This window comes from Macaca nemestrina, chromosome 5 (genome assembly GCF_043159975.1).
Source record: "Macaca nemestrina isolate mMacNem1 chromosome 5, mMacNem.hap1, whole genome shotgun sequence".
Taxonomy (NCBI): domain Eukaryota; kingdom Metazoa; phylum Chordata; class Mammalia; order Primates; family Cercopithecidae; genus Macaca; species Macaca nemestrina.
Window position 1 is genome coordinate 153,983,529 of NC_092129.1, and position 13,791 is coordinate 153,997,319.

Below are 13,791 nucleotides of genomic sequence, written 5' to 3' on the forward strand. Positions count from 1 at the left end.
TCACACTGTCTGGATTATTGTAGTTTTCTATGACATTTCATTTTTTTTTTTTTTCCAAATTTGTGTTGACTCTTCTTCATCCTCTGCATTTTTCACATACATTTCTAGGATTATTTTGCCAATTTTCTATAAAATTTCTGCTGGGATTTTGATAGAGATTGTGTTGAAACCATAGATCTATTGGGGGAGAATTGCCATCTTAACAATATTATTGAGCTTTCCAACCGCATCTCTCCATTTATTTAGACCTTTAATTTCTCTCAGTAATGTTTTGTACTTCTCAGCGAACAAACACTGCTCTCTTCCTAAATTTATCCCCATTTTGTTCTGTTTGTAACTACTGTGATAGGAAAGTTGAGGTTGTCATTGCTTGTACAGAGAAATAAGTTCATAATTAATTTTTATATTGATTTTATATCCTATGGGTACTTCTGGATTCATTTGCTAGTGCTAGCAGACTTTTACCCGCTTGTGAATTCTACAGACAAGGTCATGTTATCTGTGAATAGAGTTTTATGTTTTCCTTTTTACCTGGATGACTGGATGATTTTAATTTTTCATTTTTTGCCTTATTGCACTGACTACAATCTCCAGTACAATGTTAAATATGAGGGATGGGATTGGACATCTTTGCACTGATCCCCATCTTAGAAGAAAAGCATTCAGTCTTTCTTCATTAAGCATTATTTTAGCTGTAGGTTTTTTATAGATTCCCTTTATCAGAGTGAGGAAGGTCCCCTCCATTCCTGTTTTGTTGAAACTTATGAACACGAGTGCTGTTAACATTTTTGTCAGCTGTTTCTTCTGCACCTTTTGACATAATTATGTCTTTTATTACATTAATATGGTGCATTCCATTAGTTGATTTCCAGTTGTTAATCCAACCTTATATTCCTGGGATGAATCCCATTGGTCATGGAGTGTAATCCTTTTTTATGTGGCGTTGTATTGTCTGCCTATGTTTGTTAAGGATGTTTTCATTTATGTTTATTGTTGATACTGGTCTCTGGTATTATTTTCTTGTGAGTCATGCTCTGACTTTTATATTAGCAATGCCAGTTCTGTAAATGAGCTGGAAACTCTTGACTCCTCTCTTCTCATCTGAAAGAGCTTTTGAAATATTTGATAGAATTCACCAGTGAAGATATCGGGCTTTGGCATTTCTTTGTGAGAAAGTTTTTAAATTACTGACTTAGTGTAGAGTTCTATTCAGATTTTCTATGAGGAGGAGTCAGTTTTGGCAATTTCTACCTTTGTGTGAATCTGTCTATTTTATCTAAGTGGTCTAACTTATTGACTTGAGGTTTTTTAGAGTATTCACTTAAAATGCTTTTTAATTCCTAAAGGGTCATTAGTGATAATCTCTCTTTTGTACACAATTTTGGTAATTTCTCATAACTTCTGTTTTGACTATTGATCAAGAAAACAGACAGAGGCAGCAGATGGCTGTGACAGATTCTCTAGCGGGAAGGCTTTGATCATACAGAACTGGCAAGCCAGACTGATGCCAGCAACCCCAAAGGAGCTGCAAACCAATCTTGACAGGAACGTCACTGACTCTGGATTGGGCTATGCTCAACCAGGGGTAGATGTCAATGCTTCAAGGGCTATAAAACAACCAGAAAAGAAGAGATTGCACCAATGCGGACTACTGAGTCCCATTTCTTTACACAAGAAAATACACTTTATAGCCTCAAATGGCCAACAATGCACAGGGAGATGTCCTCCTTAGGGAAAAACTTTGACAGAACATTGAAATGGTCAATTGAAACATTAGTTGTCTAAAAACTGCCAATCTAATTGTTGGGCAATTTATACCTCCATGAATGTGCTCACTGTCAACATGGGTGGGGCTGCAAGAGTGACTCCACTAGGTCACATCCTCTCTTTTTCCTGATGCATCAGGGCTCTATTGTTATGACTATACATACAATTCTTCCTAAGGGGAGAAGATGCTGGAGTAATGACTACACTTCACCTCAAATTTCTTTTTTCATATGTGATGCAGTGGTATCAGGAATAGGGATGCAAATAAAAATGCCAGAAACAGGAATTATCCCTAAGCAAAAAAAATATATTTTTACACCTTTATGTAAGAATACCCAAGCAAATCAAGGATTGTGCTGTGCCTTCATTTCATCTGGCAAAGTCAGGTTTACCTGTAAGTAGAGCTATGTAGCCTGGTGGTCCAATAGTCCCAACTAGTTCCTTCCCTATGTAACCTACCCTCTATGATCAAGAGGAGACTGAGGGAAGACATGCTAGAATACTATTGCTGCCTGAAGTCTTGGCCAGCATAGCAGCCAAACCTAATGTTACTTCCAAAACTTGAAAAGACTGATATAAAGGGACAGAAGGAGGAATAGTGGCTGAGGGTAAGTGAATAAATCAAACGGTTATATAATGAGGAAAATTCAAAATTAGCTTAACTCCTCAAAAGTGCTGTGAGCAAGAGAAGATATTGTCTCTTAGGTCAATTATACTGGATGCCTAAAAGGGTGAAGCCATATGTCCCTGAGACTATTCTTGTTTATGGAACCCGGTAAGATCGAGTGGTGCCTGCAAAGCTGAGTGACTTCATTCTGGGAGACATATTCATACAAGAGGACGATAAACTGGCCTAATTTTGAATGACTGAATGAGACTCTGATAATATGCCAATACCTCTTTACTATCATAATTATTTTCCTGTAAAAGATATGTGGGCCAAAAAAGGTAATCTGAGATATAACAAAAACATTTTGTCCTTTTCCGTGGTTTATCCTAAAAACCTTACAATCTCTTGAGTGATAAGAGTGAGGGCCTCAGGCTGCTTCCACTCATGGCAGAAGGCAAAGGGGAGCTGGTATGTGCAGAGATCACATGGTAACAGAGGAACAGAGAGAGTAGGAAGGTGCCAAGCTCTTTTTAACAACTAGCTCTCCTGGAAACTAATAGAGCAACAATTCATTCACTCCCCAGAGAGGGCAGCATCTCTCTATTCATAAAAGATTGACCCCCATGACCCAAATGCCACCCATTAGGCCTCACGTCCAAAACTGGGGGTCACATTTTTAACATGAGGTATCAGGGAATAAATATTTATATCATTGCATCCTGTCCCTAGCCAGCCAAAGTTCAGGTTCTTCTCACATTACAAAATACAATAATCTTCTCCCAATTGTCTCAAATGTGTTAGGTTGTTCCAGCATCAACTCAAAATTCCAAAGTCTCATCTGAGATGGAAAGTAAGTTCTTATAGCTATAAACCTGTAAAATTAACAAAAAATATTATTTACTTCTAAAATATTAATACAACAGTGGAAGAGACATTTCTTACACACTTCCATTCCAAATGGAATAACTGGGCCAAAATAAATGAATGCAGTGTCCTCACAAGGCTGAACCTCATCAGAGCAGACATTAAAACTCAGAACTCTAAAATAATCTCCTCTGACTCTATATCTTGAATCCTGAGCACACTGGCTGGTACAAGAAGTGGGCTCACAATACCATTTGCAGCTCCACATCCATGGCTTTGCCGAACATAACCCATATAGCTGCTCTCATGGATGAAAACTGAATGCCTATGACTTTTCCAGGCTGAGGTTGCACATTGCCAGTGGCTCTACCATTTAGTAGTCCTGGCAGGGTTCCTGCTCCTGCAGCTCCACTAGAAATTGTCCTGGATATTAAATTTCCCCCTTAAATATCAGTTTTATTTTCAAGCCATTTCTTTGCTCAAATATATGTGCATAGGCTATTACAAGCAACCAGGCCAAATCTGGAATGCTATGCTGCTTAGAAATTTCTTCCACCAGATACCCATATACATCACTCTCAAGTTCAAAGTTCTACAGATCCCTAGAGAAGGGGCACAATGCCTCCAAGTTCTTTGTCAATTAATATCAAAAGTGGCCTTTCCTCTAGGTCCCAATAAGTTCCTCATCTCCATCTGAGACCTCATCAGCCTGGACTCTACTGTCCATATCACTATCAACATTTTGGTCACAACAACTTAACAAATCTCTAGAAAGTTGCAAATTTTCCCTCATTTTCTTGTCTTGTGAACTCTCTAAACTCTTCTAACCTCTGCCTGTTACCCAGTTCCAAAGCCATTTCCACATTTTCAGCTACCTTTACAGCAATACCCAGCTCCTGGTACTGATTTTCTGAACTAGTTCATTCTCACACTGTTATAAAGAAATATCTGAGACTGCATAATTTATAAAGAAAAGAGGTTTAAATTGGCTCGTGGTTCTGCATTCTATACAGGAAGTATGATTCTGGCATCTGCTCTACTTATAAGACGGCCTCAGGAAACTTTCAATCATGCTGGAAGGTTAAGGGGAAGCAGGCATGACTCACATGCCTGGAGCAGGAGGCAGAGAGAGCAGAGAGGTGCTACACACTTTCAAACACCAGATCTCGTGAGAACTATCACAAGAACAGCACCAAAGAGATGGTTCTAAACTATTCAAGGCGGAACCATCCTCATGAGCTAATCATCATCTTTAACACTGGGGATTACAACTGAACATAAGATTTGGGTGGGGACACAGATCCAAACGATAACAGGGGTCATGATGGATGTGAGGGTGGGCTGGTCTTCCCACTTCTCACATGTCATCAGGGACGTAGACACATTTAGATGCCTTGGTATAAAGAGAAGCCAGAGTCCCTTAACATCACAAAGGGGAGGCATGAACAAAGTTTGCATCTCAGTCCCTCACAAGGCAGACTTAGAAAAAACATAGTCATGAACAAATTAGGTCAGTCATGGTAAGTGGTGACACTGAACAGCCCACCACACACTGAAAAATTCAAAGAATCTCCAGAGCCTAGTTTTATCCCTTCTGCCCCAAGTCCTCCTTCACTTCAGGCCCTCTAAGGTGTCATTTTACAAGCCTTGAGAGACACATCAGAGCCCTGGATACTGTCCCTGTTTGGGGTGGAATGAAAACAAAATCTGTTCAGAGCCCACAGGTGATGTGACTAAAGGAGGAATTGTGGGGTGGGTGAGTTCTCCCATGGGCTCCTGTCTACACTATCCCAAGGATCTCGGGGATCACTCTCCCACCCCTACCACACTTACATGAAGCCTGAGCATGGCTGCCTCCTTTTCCATCTGTGGAAAGAAAACAAACTGTGAGAGGCCAGGAAGGAGGCAGGGCCATGAGATCCCAGAGGAGTTTCCAGAACTGTGACTGCAGACCCAGGTCAGGATCAGGAAACCCGAGGGAAGAGGATGTGTTGAAGCTGGACCAATTGTCCTCCTGAGGTCTGTCCTCAGCAGGGACCTTCCCCTGACCTGTGACTGCTGGGAGCCAGGTTCCCATGACCCCAATCAAGATGATAAATTTGTCCTTCATTTTCACAGGTGCTTTACAAAAGAGTAAGTATTGACAGGGCCTCTGAACAGGGTAAATGTGTGTGGAGATGGTGCCTCACAACAAGGCAGGATACCAGCCCACTCCCATTATAGGGCTCGAAATTCACCAATGGAAGAAGAAAACTCCGAGCTTACCCCTTTCCTACCTGGCCTCTTACCTCCACATCACAGCAGTGACCACAGCTCTGGGGACCACAGCACCGAGAACAACCAGGCCAGCTACGATGCCCACAGTGGGGATGGTGGGCTGGGAAGACAGCTCTAGGAAAGGAGGGGAATGTGAGGGGCCCTCACCCCCAGGCCTCAGCCCTGACTTTGCTGAAGGGTTCCAGAAGGACTCCTGCTTTCCCTGAGAAGAGACATGACCCCACATTCGTCTCCTTACCCCATCTCAGTGTGAGGGGCTCTGGCAGCCCCTCATGCTGCACATGGCATGTGTATCTCTGCTTCTCTCAAGAAGTCACCACCATAGTTGCCCACTTTTGGCAGGTTCTGTACTCTGCAGGTCTGTCTCCACAAGCTCTGTGTCCTGAATTTGTTCTCCCCATCCAGCTTCTGGGTCAGTGTGATCTCCACAGGGCCCAGAACCTCAGAGTGGCCTCATGGTCGGAGATAGGGTGCTGGGTCACGTGTGTCTTTGGGGTATCTGAGGGGAAGGGTCAGAAAATTCAGCCACTTTGTATTCTTCATGGGACACTCCAGCAGCACCCATGTGACCATCCTGAGAATGGACAGGACACCTGGGGTGGGGAAGGGAGCACAGAACCCAGACACCAGCCTGGACACAGGCACCTGGGTAATCTATTCCTTGGAAAGTTCTAGTGTCTGAGGCTAGAACAGAAATTTCTGGTCCTGAGCTGAGGCCGAAGGGCTCAGAAAAACTGGAATCAGACCAACAGATACACGTTGAGTGTGAGGCAGAGAACAAGGCCTGAGAGGAAAATTCCTGGTGCCCAAGCCTGTTGTGGCGTCAAAGGGAATCACGGATCAATATTCCAGGGATTGTCTTCCCTCCTTTCCCTCAGAGACTTCATCCTTTAATTGTCCCAGAGTGCAGGGCGGGCCCTCAGTCACTCTCTGGTGTAGGATCTGAAACCCAGGAGGACTCTTCTTCCTCAGGACAAGAGGGCGAGGGATATTTTAGGATTGGTCTCATTTTCCTCCCCTTCTTTTGAAAGGTGGCTCGAGGAATTTGCAGGAGATCAGGGAGGCGCCCAGTGGCCGCTGGTACCCGCGCACTGCAGCGTCTCCTTCCCATTCTTAAGGCCTTTGCTGAGCCGCTCCGCCCACCTTCCCTGCAGGTAGGTTTTGAGGAGCTCTGCTTCTTCCTCAGCCAGGACATCTGAGCTGCCTTGTCTGCTGCGGTCCATTAGCACAGTTCCTGGTTTAGGACGAGGTAACTGTGCCATCGTAGGGTATGTTCGTACCTGCGGAGGAGGCTCTAGTCCGGGTCCAGGTCACAGCTGTGTATCCATTGGAGGGTGTGAGACCGTGTCCCCGCGTCCGCGGTCAGCCCAGGCCACTGAGCCCAGCCTCCCTCCCTACCAATCCCCCGGGATTTGAGCCAGAACTGAAAATGGAATCGGGTATAGATGCCTGGGGCTCTTGTCGGGTCGAGGGTCTCCGCGAGGGTCTTGTGCTACAGCGGGTAGCACCATCTTGCTAACCCCTGAATTATCACGAATCTAATTTGTAGAAGAGGTGATTTTTAGCACCTTTATATATAAATGTGTGTATCTAAATGCATTGCAATTAGACTCACAAAGCTAAGTTTCACTTTCCCAGACTATGTATGTATGACCCTGGTCTGTTGTATTTTTACATTATCTTTATTTCATAGCCCTGAGTTTGTGTGTGTGAGTCCAGGACATCTCAATACAGACCTCAATGTGTTACCGTATATTGCCACCAGGAGCCTGTACAGAATTTAATCACCTCAAAATTGCAAGTGCTCAGTGCAGCCAAAGTGCCCTTCACCAGTGCTGGTGAACTGTCTTTATTTATCATTTATTATTTATTTATTTTTAGACAGGGTATCACTCCTACCCTGGCTGGAGTGCAGTGGTGTGCTCATGACTCACTGAAGCCTCAACCTCCTGGGCTCATGCGATCAGTGCTTCACCCTCAGCCTCCCACGTTTCTGGCACCACAGGCCTGTGCAACCACTCCTGGCTAATTTTTCTAAAAAAAATATCTGTAGAGATGAGGTCTCCCTATCTTGCTCTGACTGGTCTTGAACTCCTGGACTCATGCGATCCTCCCAGCTCAGCCTCCCAAAATGCTGGTATTATGGGTATGAGCCACAGTGGCTGGCCCATGCACCTGCCAATTTTTATGAATTATTCACATCTAAGCTAGTGCATGTTTTATTGGGACACTTGATATCCTTTTTTAACCTGTTTAACATAGGGAGGCAATTCGTTTTTGGACAGTCCCACAGAATATATTAAAGACCAAGGTGCAAATAACAGTGAGTCATTCTCTGTGGATAAATGCATTACAAATCTATAAAACATTGTTTTTAAGTCTGAGAATTCCATTGCTTTAGAATTCTTTCTCTCTGTTCCTTTACCTCACCTCCTGCTTCTCCAGCCCTTCTCTCTGTCCCTGTCATCCCACAGGCCCTCCTCTGCCCTTAGTATCTACCACCCTCTCACTACTGAATTGTGGCCCTAGCTGTCCCCTCGCTTGCTGCTCATGGCTGTTCTCCCCACAATGGTCAGCAATTCTGCTAATGTGAGTCAGATTGTGTCATTTCTTCACTTAAAACCCTCGAATGGCTCCATCTCACTCTCAAGAAGCCTCTAGAATGGAAGGCACATGAGCACAGGGGCTTTGGGTTGTTTTGATCAAAGTTGTGTCTGCAGAATATAAAAGCATATCTGGCACATAGTAGGCACTAAGTTAATTTTGTTGAATAAATGAATGAAATATGATTGTGTCAAAAATTGTGTCATACAAAAAATCACAAAATGAAAAATGCAAAGCAAGTTAGGAAACATTTGGTTTTATGCAACTACTGTGCATATCAGTTCCCTAATTCATTCTAGTGGAGAAAATGTCATATGCTTAGCTGTTGAATCTGTTTATTGATTTTCTTTTTTTAATTATACTTTATGTTCTAGGGCACATGTGCACAACTTGCAGGTTTGTTACCTATGTATACATGTGCCATGTTGGTGTGCTGCACCCATTAACTCGTCATTTACATTAGGTATATCTCCTAATGCTATCCCTCCCCCCTCCCCCCACCCCACAACAGGCCCTGGTGTGTGATGCTCCCCTTCCTGTGTCCAAGTGATCTCATTGTTCAATTCCCACCTATGCGTGAGAACATGCGGTGTTTTGGTCTTCTGTTCTTGCAACAGTTTGCTGAGAATGATGGTTTCCAGCTACATCCATGTCCCTACAAAGGACATGAACTCATCCTTTTTCATGGCTGCATAGTGTTCCATGGTGTATATGTGCCACATTTTCTTAATGCAGTCTGTTATTGATGGTCATTTGGGTTGGTTCCAAGTCTTTGCTATTGTGAATACTGCTGCAGTAAACATATGTGTGCATGTGTCTTTATAGCAGCATGATTTATAGTCCTTTGGTATATACTCAGTAATGGGAAGACTGGGTCAAATTGTATTTCTAGTTCTAGATCCTTGAGGAATCGCCACACTATCTTCCACAGTGGTTGAACTAGTTTACAGTCCCACCAACAGTGTAAAAGTGTTCCTATTTCTCCACATCCTCTCCAGCACTTGTTGTTTCCTGACTTTTTAATGATCGCCATTCTAACTGGTGTAAGATGGTATCTCATTGTGGTTTTGATTTGCATTTCTCTGATGGCCAGTGATGATGAGCGTTTTTTAATGGGTCTGTTGGCTGTATAAATGACTTCTTTTGAGAAGTGTCTGTTCATTTCCTTTGCCCACTTTTTGATGGGGTTGTTTGTTTTTTTCTTGTAAATTTGTTTGAGTTCTTTGTAGGTTCTGGATATTAGCCCTTTGTCAGATGAGTAGATTGCAAAAATTTTCTCCCATTCTGTAGGTTGCCTGTTCACTCTGATGGTAGTTTCTTTTGCTGTGTGGAAGTTCTTTAGTTTAGTTAGACCCCATTTGTCAATTTTGGCTTTTGTTACCATTGCTTTTGGTGTTTTATACATGAAGTCCTTGCCCATGCCTATGTCCTGAATGGTATTGCCTAGGTTTTCTTCTAGGGTTTTTATGGTTTTAGGTCTAACATTTAAGTCTCTAATCCATCTTGAATTAATTTTTGTATAAGGAGTAAGGAAGGGATCCAATTTCAGCTTTCTACTTATGGCTAGCAGTTTTCTCAGCACCATTTATTAAATACAGAATCCTTTTCCCATTTCTTGTTTTTGTCAGGTTTGTCAAAGATCAGATGGCTGTAGATGTGTGGCACTATTTCTGAGGGCTCTGTTCTGTTCCATTGGTCTATATCTCTGTTTTGGTACCAGTACCATGCTGTTTTGGTTACTGTAGACTTGTAGTATAGTTTGAAATCAGATAGCGTGATGCCTCCAGCTTTGTTCTTTTGACTTAGGATTGTCTTGGCAATGCGGGCTTTTTTTGGTTCCATATGAACTTTAAAGTAGTTTTTTCCAATTCTGTGAAGAAACTCATTGGTAGCTTGATGGGGATGGCATTGAATCTATCAATTACCTTGGGCAGTATGGCCATTTTCACGATGTTGATTCTTCCTATCCATGAGCATGGAATGTTTTCCCATTTGTTTGTGTCCTCTTTTATTTCATTGAGCAGCAGTTTGCAGTTCTCCTTGAAGAGGTGCTTTACATCCCTTGTAAGTTAGATTCCTAGGTATTTTATTCTCTTTGAAGCTATTGTGAATGGGAGTTCATTCATGATTTGGCTCTCTGTCTATTATTGGTGTATAAGAATGTTTGTGATTTTTGCACATTGATTTTGTATCCTGAAACTTTGCTGAAGTTGCTTATCAGCTTAAGGAGATTTTGGGCTGAGACAATGGGGTTTTCTAAATATACAATCATGTCATCTGCAAACAGGGACAATTTGACTTCTTCTTTTCCTAATTGAATACCCTTTATTTTTTCTCTTGCCTGATTGCCCTGGCCAGAACTTCCAACACTATGTTGAATAGGAGTGGTGAGAGAGGGCATCCGTGTTTTGTGCCAGTTTTTAAGGGGAATGCTTCCAGTTTTTGCCCATTCAGTATGATACTGGCTGTGGGTTTGTCATAAATAGCTCTTATCATTTTAAGATACGTTCCATGAATACCAAATTTATTAAGAGTTTTTAGCATGAAGTGCTGTTGAATTTTGTCAAAGGCCTTTTCTGCATCTATTGAGATAATCATGTGGTTTTTGTCTTTGGTTCTGTTTATATGCTGGATTACGTTTACTGATTTGCATATGTTGAACCAGCCTTGCATCCCAGGGATGAAGCCCACTTGATCATGGTGGATAGCTTTTTGATGTGCTGCTGGATTCCCTTTGCCAGTATTTTATTGAGGATTTTTGCATCGATCTTCATCAAGGATATTGGTCTAAAATTCTCTTTCTTATGTGTGTCTCTGCCAGGCTTTGGTATCAGGATGATGTTGGCCTCATAAAATGAGTTAGGAAGGATTCCCTCTCTTTCTATTGATTGAAATAGTTTCAGAAGGAATGGTACCAGCTCCTTCTTGTACCTCTGGTAGAATTTACATTTAAGGTTAATATTGTTATGTGTGAACTTGATCCTGTCATTACGATGTTGGCTGGTTATTTTGCTCGTTAGTTGATGCAGTTTCTTCCTAGCATTGATGGTCTTTACATTTTGGCATGTTTTTGCAATGGTTGGTACCAGTTGTTCCTTTCCATGTTTAGCGCTTCCTCAGGAGCTCTTGTAGGGCAGGCCTGGTGGTGACAAAATCTCTCAGCATTTGCTTGTCTGTAAAGGATTTTATTTCTCCTTCACTTATGAAACTTAGTTTGGCTGGATATGAAGTTCTGGGTTGAAAATTCTTTTCTTTAAGAATGTTGAATATTGGCCCCCAGTCTCTTCTGGCTTGGAGGTCCGCTGTTAGTTTGATGGGCTTCCCTTTGTGGATAACCCAAGCTTTCTCTCTGGCTGCCCTTAACGTTTTTTCCTTCATTTCAACTTTGGTGAATCTGACAGTTACGTGTCTTGGAGTTTCTCTTCTCGAGGAGTATCTTTGTGGCGTTCTCTGTATTTCCTGAATTTGAATGTTGACCTACCTTACTAGGTTGGGGAAGTTCTCCAGGATAATATCCTGCAGAGTGTTTTCCAGCTTGGTTCCATTCTCCTCGTCACTTTCAGGTACACCAATCAGACGTAGATTTGGTCTTTTCACATCATCCCATATTTCTTGGAGACTTTGTTCATTTCTTTTTACTCTTTTTTCTCTAAACTTCTCTTCTTGCTTCATTTCATTCATTTGATCTTCAATCACTGATACTTTTTCTTCCAGTTGATCGAGTTGGTTACTGAAGCTTGTGCATTTGTCACGCAGTTCTCGCGTCATGGTTTTCATCTCTATCAGGTCGTTTGTGGACTTCTCTGCGTTGGTTTTTCTAGTTAGCCATTCGTCAAATCTTTTTTCAAGGTTTTTAGTTTGTTTGCGCTGGGTTCATAGTTTCTCCTTTAGCTCTGAGGAGTTTGATCGACTGAAGCCTTCTTCTCTCAACTCGTCAAAGTCATTCTCCATCCAGCTTTGTTCCGTTGCTGGCGAGGAGCTGCGTTCCTTTGGAGAGGGGGAGGCGCTCTGATCTTTTGAATTTCCAGCTTTTCTGCACTGCTTTTTCCCCATCTTTGTGGTTTTATCTACCTTTGGTCTTTGATCATGGTGATGTACAGATGGGTTTTTGGTGTGGATGTCCTTTCTGTTTGTTAGTTTTCTTTCTAATAGTCAGGACCCTCAGCTGCAGGTCTGTTGGATTTTGCTTGAGGTCCACTCCAAACCCTGTTTACCTGAGGATCAGCAGCGGAGGCTCAGTTGGAAATGCAGAAATAACCCATCTTCTGTGTCGTTCACGCTGGGAGCTGGAGGCTGGAGTTCTTCCTTTTCGGCCATCTTGGCGCCCGGTCCTTTTATTAATTTTCTATTAGTGCATAACCAATTACCACAAACTTAGTGGCTTAAGACAGCACCCATTTATTTGTGTACATTTCCTTAATCAGAAATCCAGGCCAAGTTTGATAGATACTTTGTTCAGGGTTTCGCAAAACTGTATCCTCATCTTAAGGCTGGTGTTCTCCCCCAAGCTTATATAGAGCTCGTTGGCAGAATTTGGTTTCTGGCCATTGTAGGACTAAGGTCCCTGTTTCCTTTGGGCTATCAGAGTAGACGGTGGGGAGGGCCTCTAATTCCTGTTGGCCACCAGTGTTCTTTCCCCTCCATTTTCAAAGCTCATGGTGGTGGAAATCCTTCACGCTGAATCCCTCTACACTGTGAGTCTCTGTTCTCAGGAAGAACCCAGTCCTTTTCAGAGCTTACCTGATTAGGACAGTCCAAGCAGGATAATCCCCATCTTAAAGTCAACTGACCAGGGACCTGAAATCTATCTGCAAAACCCCTTCACAGCAGCACCTGCATTAGTGTCAACTGAGTAACTGGGGTAATGTGAATAACCAAGGGTGGTTATTGAGGTGTCATCATAGAATCAGCCTAGCATAGCATAGATCTTCCTTTTGTGTTTAAATAGAACATACAAGTTGAAGATCAAAAATAGATCATGGTTAATGATAATAAAATATATCTTATATAGCAATGGAAATTCTTCTTAAATATTAAAAGCAAATGATATGTTTAGTATTTTATAATGAATTTAGAGCAAATGAAAAAGTTCATTGATTCATCCTCTCTTGTGAAGCTGTATTAGTTATCTACTGCTGCATAACAAGTCACCTACAACTTAGCAGCTCAAATCAACAAATATTTATCATCTCCCACAGTTTCCAATGGTCAGGAATCCAGGAGCAGTTTCTCTGAGTGCTTCTGGCTCAGGGCCTCTCACAAAGTTGCTGTCTAGTTGTCATCCAGGGCTGAATCATCTGAGGGCTCAAATGGGACTGGGGATTCACAAGACACAAGAATCTCTCACATGGCTATTGGAAGAGGTTTCAGCTTCTTATTGTTTGATCCCAGAATACCTCACTTCCTAGTCACATGGACCTTTCCACAGGCCTCCTTATGATACAGCAGCCAGCTTCCCCCAGGGCTCATGATCCCAGAGAAAGAGAGAACCACAGTGAGTCTTTTTTTTTTTTTTTTTTTTTTTGAGATGGACTGTCAACTTGTTGCCCAGGCTGGAGTGCAGTAGCTCGATCTCGCCTCACTGTAACCTCCGTCTTCCGGGTTCAATCGTTTCTCCTGCGTCAGCCTCCCAAGTAGCTGGGATTACAGACGCGTGCCACCACACCCAG

At 42.5% G+C, this 13,791-nt stretch overlaps 1 pseudogene; it reads right to left on the reverse strand.

Moving 5' to 3' along the window:
* Positions 1-4,866: 4,866 nt before the first annotated feature.
* On the reverse strand, positions 4,867-7,029 carry LOC105469853 (HLA class I histocompatibility antigen, A alpha chain-like; annotated as a pseudogene).
* Between the last annotated feature and the right edge of the window lie 6,762 nt (positions 7,030-13,791).